Raw genomic sequence first — 8577 nt, 5'->3', positions numbered from 1 at the left:
TAAGAACTACAACATTTACTTCCAATCTTCAAGCACAGGGCCTTGTCCATTATCCGTAGAATACCCAGTAAAAATGCCTTGCCTGTTGCTTGTAGGTGCACAGTTGTTGTACCACTAGTTTTGTGGAGGGAATATCTCATTTCGCAGGCACTGATTTCTTCCTTCCTTCCTTTGTACTGAAGAATTTACTGGGGATGGAGACTTCCCTGGCATGGAAACCTTCAGGTCAGACATTTGGTCTGACACAAATTTCCAAATTGCCCACATGTTGCAGTAGCAGGATTCAAAGACCTGAGAGTAATCCACCACCTGAATTTGGGGAAGTTCCCATATTATCTCCAGACCAAAATAATCTGGGGCTGACCCCAACTCCAACTCAGGAACAAAAGGTTAAGAATTTTGATCAGATGAAAACTGGGCTTTCAAAACCTCTGGATACCTACCGATCCCAGTAGACCTAAATCAATGAAAAGATCTGCAGGTAATGAACACCACTGACACCATGACTCTGAAGCAGGTGCAAGAAAATTCAAGTGTCACTAAGGGGACCTCCCATGCAAAATGGAAGAACAAAAAGGAGGCTTCTGAACCTCTTGAGGGAGAACCCAAGACCAAAATCCAGCCAAAGGTCCGAGAATGCTTGCTAGGGGGAGCGGGGATTGTTCCTAATGCTGCAGTCAGTGAGAGGTGTCCTGTGACCACGGCCAAGACTAACAGCAAACCTCACAAAGCTGCCTCTAGCAGGATCAGCAAGACAAAGAGCCATGGGCAGGAGAAGATAAAAAACACCATAGAAAACTCTAAGAAAGCTAAGGAGTATAAGCAGCCAGGGAACAAGGTAAAGGCAGAAGAAAAGCCCTCCAAACATTAGATGAAACGCAAGAAAAGTCAACCTGAGCTTTGCCAAGAGGCCGTTAAAAAGCCCCGCCTCTACCTAGGCATACACATGCTGGATTCTGTCCAAATTTGGAATAGGCTGAGGAAGGCAGATGAGTCTAAGATGACCAGAAGAGAAGTAAAATTCTCCGTGGAAGCTGTGTTTACGCCTCATGGCCACCTTTGGAAAATAACCAAACTTGAGACACATCACTAAAAGGTTTGGGGGGGTCTATCCATAAATGAAGGTTTGGGGATGCGAACACATACACTGGGGAATAAACCTACCAGATGAGTGATCAACGCCCTCAGAGTCATTCAAGGATGACTCTATACAGGACAAAGCCAAGAGAACAGTTGCAGCATGAAGCCTGAAGATAAGCTCCTGGGAGATGCAAAGATAAGTCACCATGTCCTCAGGCCCTCTGTTCAGCATCCCTAACTGTACCATTTCACTTATCCCAACAATATTCAGAGTTGCTGTTACGGTGACACTTCACTAGCGTGTTTCAACAATTAGGTCCATTGCCTCTGTAAGTCTTTGGATTTGTAAACTCCCCGAGGTAGCCAAGTCTGCTATGAGGAAATTTTGGTGGGGGGAGATCAAATTATATTAGCTTTTGGGGCTGTTCTTTGGTCTTCCATGGTCCCTGGTGTCTGTAGTTTTCCCTAAACATCGCTTTTAACTGCAGCTCACACAAGAACCAACTTTATAAATGGCGTTATGGCTGCATTGCAGTAGGTACCGTACAAAGACATGAGTCCTAGGTCACCACTCCCAAAGCAGTTAGTAACAGGTGACCTTGAGCCTGGAAGGTTGTGATGGAAAGAGATGGTCCTAGGAGAGTTAATGGGGTGATGGATGGATGGAAAGGAAACCGGTAAGGGTAGGGAAGTGGAAATCTGGTGATCATAATGGGATAGTTGGTGGATGTTTTTCAAATACGTTAAAATATTTTTTCTAAATGAAATTCAAGAGAAAAGTACGAAAATAAGATAGGTTCTAAAGAACAGTTTACATATAAGACCCAGAGAGCTGAAAGGGCTGGCATTCCTTCTGGAGCTTTCAATCATACTATTTACTAAATATGTCATTTTCACATCACTTAGCTGTGGAGAGTAATAGTGAGAAACAGAATGCCACCGGAAAAGCAAACTGGATGACCACCTTTCATAAAAGGCAGGTGGAAGGTGTTCACATGGATCCCAAGTGCAAAGATATGTTAACAGGAACATATATTTAACTAGTTCTGCTTGGTACCAGTAACTACTTTGTTGAAAATGGGGGGAAATGAACGCAGTTTCTGACTGACCTGAGACTAACCAGTTAATAGATTTTCCCAGGAAATGGTAGTTGACTGGCTGGGAACAGAAAAACGTGAAAAGTGTTTTGCTACCTTAATGTATGGCTGGAGGAAATTGATCCCAGTAATCTCTTAAAACTAACAAGCTTCAACTGTCTTGAAGGAATGTTATATTCACTGAGCAAAAAATGTTGGGAGAAAAGTCTGAACTGATGGGAAAAGAGACATTAAGTGCAAAAAGAAGGGCTTGAAATTTGGGTTCCTCTGAAAACAAAGCTTGAAAAAACAAGATCTGGTGGGAAGATGATTTACTGGGAATGAGATCTGAGGAGGAAAAGAGTGATATCAGGGATGTGAACAAGGGAAATCCAAGTTAAGGAAGACTTAGCTAGTTGACTACCCCATGGGCAACATGGTTCCAAGACTTCCAGAAATTACCAAGGAATTTACTTTAATTTTCTTTCTTTTATATGGTCAATTACAACATGTATTCTGTGCCTTCTTCAAATACAATTTGGAGTATTCATTTCTTTCTCAATATTCTGTTCATTGGTGTAACCATCTTAAATAACTGCTGGATAACAGAATTATTGATCAGACTTATTTTTTACTTTAATGTTTAGTTGAGATTACTGAAAACTAGGTCTAAAGTAAAGTGTGTCTTGATTGGTACAAATAGAGAAAGGAGGTTTAGGGATGGAATTAGAGATTATAGGGTACCACATTCAGTTCCTAATAAAACAAATAAAGGACAGTGTCCCAGATAGACTATTGAAAAAGATATTCTTCTCCATTTAACCTGTATATTCAGCATTTTCTATATTTAATTAAAAATGAAAGAATGATCCTATATTTGGTCTTTTAAAGACATTCCAGGTGGTTAAGGAAACAAACACTGCCTATGAAATCATAACAACTTAATCATAAAAACCAGATTAAAACATAAATTTCCAAGAATGTCAGTGCTAAGAATTATTTCCCTGGATCTCACTAGTGTACATGATAGTCATATGAATACACCTGTGTGGATACATCGCTGGTATCTAATTTAGAGAATATATATATAGAGATTAGATCACATAGCTGAGTGTGATCCCAACTTTTCTAGTCACTGCCCTGCCCCCCTACACCCAAAGACTTGTACGAATCCTTATGTATCCATGACTTTTCCTCCTCCCCTCTCCCAGAGTTTTTTAAAATTTCTTTTCCAGTACTAATGTAATGCACTTTAGAAAATCTTGAGTTAACCTTAATTTTTGTCATTTAGCCTTTATATAGAGAACCAAGAAAATCTTATTAAAAGTGTATTTTTGTATTCTTTGAAAATGGTAATAAGAACTTTATCATTGAGTCCCTGAATATATATTATATAAAGAATTTTGTTAGAAATTCCCTGTACAAATCAATACTCGAAGAAATAAATAACTTCTCTGAATGAGAATGAACTGGGACATTTCAAAGTATCAATCAGTGAATCAAAGATGAATCATAGTATCCTATAACTAAAAATGATCTTGTTGTAATCTAGTCAATACCATTACATTTTTCCCTATACCAGCCGATAGCACTTTTAATTTTTTTAATTATTTTCGATTTATTTTTATTAGTGAAACACCATGAGGTATAGTTGTAGACTTACATACCTTTGTGCTTGGATTTCAGTTATACAAGTATCAAGTACCCATCCCTCCACCAGTGCCCATTCTCCACCACCAAGGAACCCAGTGACCCTCCCACCCCCAATCTCCCCCACTCCGCCCCACCTCAGGGCATTCCCTTTTGCTTTTTCTTTGCTTTAGGGTGCTGTGGTTTGCAATGGAGGTCAATACCATTACATTTTCAAAGAAGAAAATAGGCCCCTAGATGTTCAAGACACTGCTAGTCTCCTGGGCTTCTTCCCAGCATGTATCCTGCTCCAAGCCCGCCCTTTGGAAATATGCTGGGAAGGAAAATGGATGTACCTTTCCTCACACTGACCTGAAAGACTCTTGATGATTCTCAGCCACATCAACTATTTCATTTATTGCCTGATATCACCTCCTGTCCTTTATTTTTTTTAAAAAAAATATTTGATTTGTTTCTGGATTATAAAGAAAAAAATCTAAATGCACTAATAAAACAAAAGAAAATCAAACCTTTACACTCTGACATCAGAATTGTCCTTACAATAGGGGAAGTAAATGACTGAAATTGGTAGGGGAGTGTTGTTAGTTGGTTGTGGACTTTAGCTGGATATTTGACAGTGCATGGAGTATGAATACACAATTGCTGAGATGAGGAAGTCTGTACTTGAAGCGAATACACTTTGTAAACTAGTCATCACAATTATATGTCCATATGAAATTTATCTACATATTCTTTGTGCCTCCCTTGCATTTATGTGTTATGCATGCCTTATCCTGGCCTCAGAAATGCATCTGAGGCCACTCGGAAAATTAGTTGCGTGCCAAGTAGGGTGAGAGATGTACTAAATAATTGGAGGAGGAAGAAATATGTGTTGGAGCTCATGAGACGTGTAAGAGGAATATATAGATATGTATGTGTGTGTAAATGCACATATATATGTATAAATCTATATATGGGCTGGAGCGATAGCACAGTGGGTAAGACGTTTGCCTTGCACGCGGCCAACTTGGTTTCGATTCCTCTGCTCCTCTAATAGAGCCCGGCAAGCTACTGAGAGTATCCCTCCCGCATGGCAAAGCCTGGCAAGCTACATGTGATGTATTCGACATTCTAAGAACAGTAACAACAAGTCTCACCATAGAGACGTTTCTGGTGCCCGCACAAGCAAATCGGTGAAAAATGGGAGGACAGTGCTACAGTGCTATGGTTAATTCAAACGGTGTTTATGCAAAATATGAAAGAAACAAATAAATATTCTATAAAGCTGATTACACCTATTAAATTAATATAACTTTAAATAGTGTTCAGAAATGAAGTTGAAGAATTTTAAGGCTATAGAAAGATATTGACAATATATCAAGAAACACATGGATCTTTGAGGAGCAAGAACACGTAGCTCTTGTCCTATCTTAAGATCATTATTTTTTTGCTTTTATAGAATATGCTTACCCTGAGTTTTTAAAATAATTTCAGTTTTTTAGAAAGCATCATAATCAATTATATTATTTAAAAAATAAAAAAGTTGGGTTTGTAAGTGTATTCTGTATGATTGGAACCTGGGAATTATTTTCCTATGTAAGCTACATTAAACATGATATTTATAACAGAAATACCATATGCAGTAGTATTCACAATAGCCAGAAGAAACTATGTTATACCTACACAATTGAATGCTACGCAGTTGGCAGGAAAATCACATCATGAAATTTTTTTATAAATGGATGTACAGGGAAGAATATCATGCTCAATGAAATCAGTCAGAAGGAAAGGGGTATACTGATTGGACTACCCCTTTTTTGGATATAAAAAAACAGAATATGAGACTAATACCCAAGGATAGCAGAAACACAGGCCAGGAGAATTGGTCAATGGTTGGATGCTTGCCACAAGTGCTGAAGGCAGGCATGTGGAATAAAGAAGTGACTGCTATGACAATGATAGTTGGAAGTGATTACTCTGGGTGAGAACTGAGTGCTGAAAGTAGGTAAAGAAATAAACGTGAGAACCTCTCAATATCTGTATTACAATCCATAATGCCCAAAGGATGAGAGAGAGAGATAAAGAGAGAGAAAGAGGTGCCTGCCTTAGTGTAGAAACAGCAGGCTGTCAGGTGGGGTTTGAGGTTGGGAGAGGGAGTGGTGGGAGAGAAACTGGGGTAATTAGCAATGGAACTTTATACTAGTGGAGGTTGGGTGTTGAAATATCCTATGAATGAAACTGAATCATGAAAACGTTTGTAATCTGTGTCTCCTGCAGATTCAATACAAAAACATGATATTTAGTTTCTACCACCATGAATAACCTATGAGTTTGCTGAAATTTATTTTCATCACCTTGGCTGGTCTCATTACATGGGTGCCTGTGTGGTAAAATTTTTTTTTAATTTTATGCGGACTTAAGAGACAAAACTAATGGGGTTGGGATTTATGGTGGAATGGGAGAAGAGCACAAAAATCCCTGTTGACCACAGCTCAGCAGGGTCAGCTAACTTGCGTAATGCCAGACCTCCTTCACTGATTTCCTCTTTTTATTGTGGAAAAATGAAAAGACTTTTCAGGCTGCCAGGGGGTTGTCCCCTCCAGTTTACACTATTTTCTTTTCGATCAGACCTTTTTAAAGATATTTGAAAAATTTGGAGCTTAATGATATGTTCTCATATATTTCCCCTACATTTTGTCAGTGGGAATAAATCCAGGAAGGCCAGCATGAAAAAGTTGAGGTGTATGTCTTAACCACCAATGCCAACACTAATGTAAGTATGGAACCCAAAGTACAATAGTTAAACTTCAAAATGTGTTTGTCAAGGAAATCGATGGGAATGCAGGGAGAAATGGGTCATTTTTTGGTGGAGGGATGCAGACACTGGTGGTGTGATTAGAATTGGAATATTGTATGACAAAACTCCATTACGAATGACTTTGAAAATCTAAATTGCCTAAATTTAAAAAAGAGAAGTCAACTAACGTCTATATTTCAAGAAAGCTTGTCTTAGCAAATTTTGGCAGGGAGACCATAGTTGGTAGAGAGATGGAGAAAGAAAGGGAGAGTTGACAGTTGGGAAGAGAAGCCTGGATATCAAGGAAGAGATGAAAGCTGATCTTAGAAGATTTGGAGCCATCAGAGTTTAGAGAGTTAAATGGTGAGACCATTGCAGTTTAGATAGTTAAATAGAGAGATTGGTTTCAGTCATCAGCAGTGTATACATAGAGAGAGTTCAAAAACCTCACAGTTATTCAGGCTATATTAACTAACAAGGGGAGCGTTTTTTTTTCCTGAAGCACTGTGTAAGGATAATATATTTCCAGGAAGAATGATAAGAAGTTGGTTCTCTTTTTCACAGATTAATATATTAGAGATGAAAACTTTTGTACAAAGGAATCTATCATCTTGTCCTGTTGCTCTGTTTTCTTGTCATCATTCCATTCTCCCCCATGACTCTACCTAATCAGAGCTCTGAACATTTCTCAACAGTGTCACCACATAGCCTCAGAGCATGTGTTAACTGCAGGTAGCTCACAGCTCTCATGATTGCCCCCCATCCAAGCCAGAGTCATCCTTCTGAAAGCAAGGATATTTGCTGAAATCCCGTTCTTCCTTGAAGTGACAGTCATGATTTACCTCTTCTTAATCATTGTGTTTACAAATTTAGATGAATGTCCCTATACTAGTGACAGGGATTTTCCAAACTAAGAAAAGCATAAACATTTCCCTTTCCCCCAAGAAATTTGGGCCTGTTATTTTCTATCCACTGCTAATAATATGTGGTAATAAGGAAATAGAACGAACTGTAGTAAAAACAAGTACATTGTCAATTTGGTGCCATGACTAGGCAGTCTGAGTATAAGTATATATTTCTAGAAAAAAAAGCAGAAGAAAAGAAGTTGGTTGCTATCAAATAATGCCAAATCTCTGCCAAGAAATCCTTTGAAAATAAAAATTGTGACTATGGAATAAATATAATGCCTCTTTTATAGACCACAGCACCCAAAAGGAGAGAGAGAACAAAAGGGAATGCCCTGCCACAGAGGCAGGGTGGGATGGGGGTATAGGTGTGGAAGGGATACTGGAATGTATGGTGGTGGAAAATGGACACAGGGGGAGGGATGGGCATTTGATCATTGTATAATCGAAACCCAAGAACAAAAATTTGTAAATGTACAACTGTACCTCATGGTGTTTCAGTAATAAAAATTTAAAAAAATATAAAAATTGTTTTGTCTGCCAGAGATCAGCCGATGGGAACCTCTCTGAAGGCAAAAGATTAAATTGGTAGACTTTTATTTTTCTTTGAGTATATTAATTTAATTTTGGAGTCAATTTATATGACAGTACATAATGACACAGAAATTTTCAGCACTTCTCTTATTTAAAATATAGTGATACACAATATCTCTATCTCACATTATTTTTATTTCTGATAGTTTGACACAAAATCTACGTCAAAATCATAGATAAATGTAAGTTATTTAAATACTGTTTTGATTATTTAAAATTACATTATAGAATTACTAGAATTTCATAAATTTTAGGATTATACATAATCATCGTGCATGTATCATATTACACTCACTACTGAAAGGCCTACTCTGTCATTCGCCATTGTTCAGTTTTTCCACTTTGATTACACCTTTCCATCTGGTAACTAAATAGTCTCATGGTTCTAAAGTTTGTTTTTATTGCTTTGAAAAGATCAAAATTATGCAATTTTCAACATTGGATGAAACTAGAGGATATCATGCATGTAAAGTTAGCCTCAAGGAAAGGAACAGAT

This window comes from Sorex fumeus, unplaced genomic scaffold (genome assembly GCF_029834395.1).
Source record: "Sorex fumeus unplaced genomic scaffold, SorFum_2.1 ptg000095l, whole genome shotgun sequence".
Taxonomy (NCBI): Eukaryota; Metazoa; Chordata; class Mammalia; order Eulipotyphla; family Soricidae; genus Sorex; species Sorex fumeus.
Note: the sequence above shows the minus strand (reverse complement) of the source record.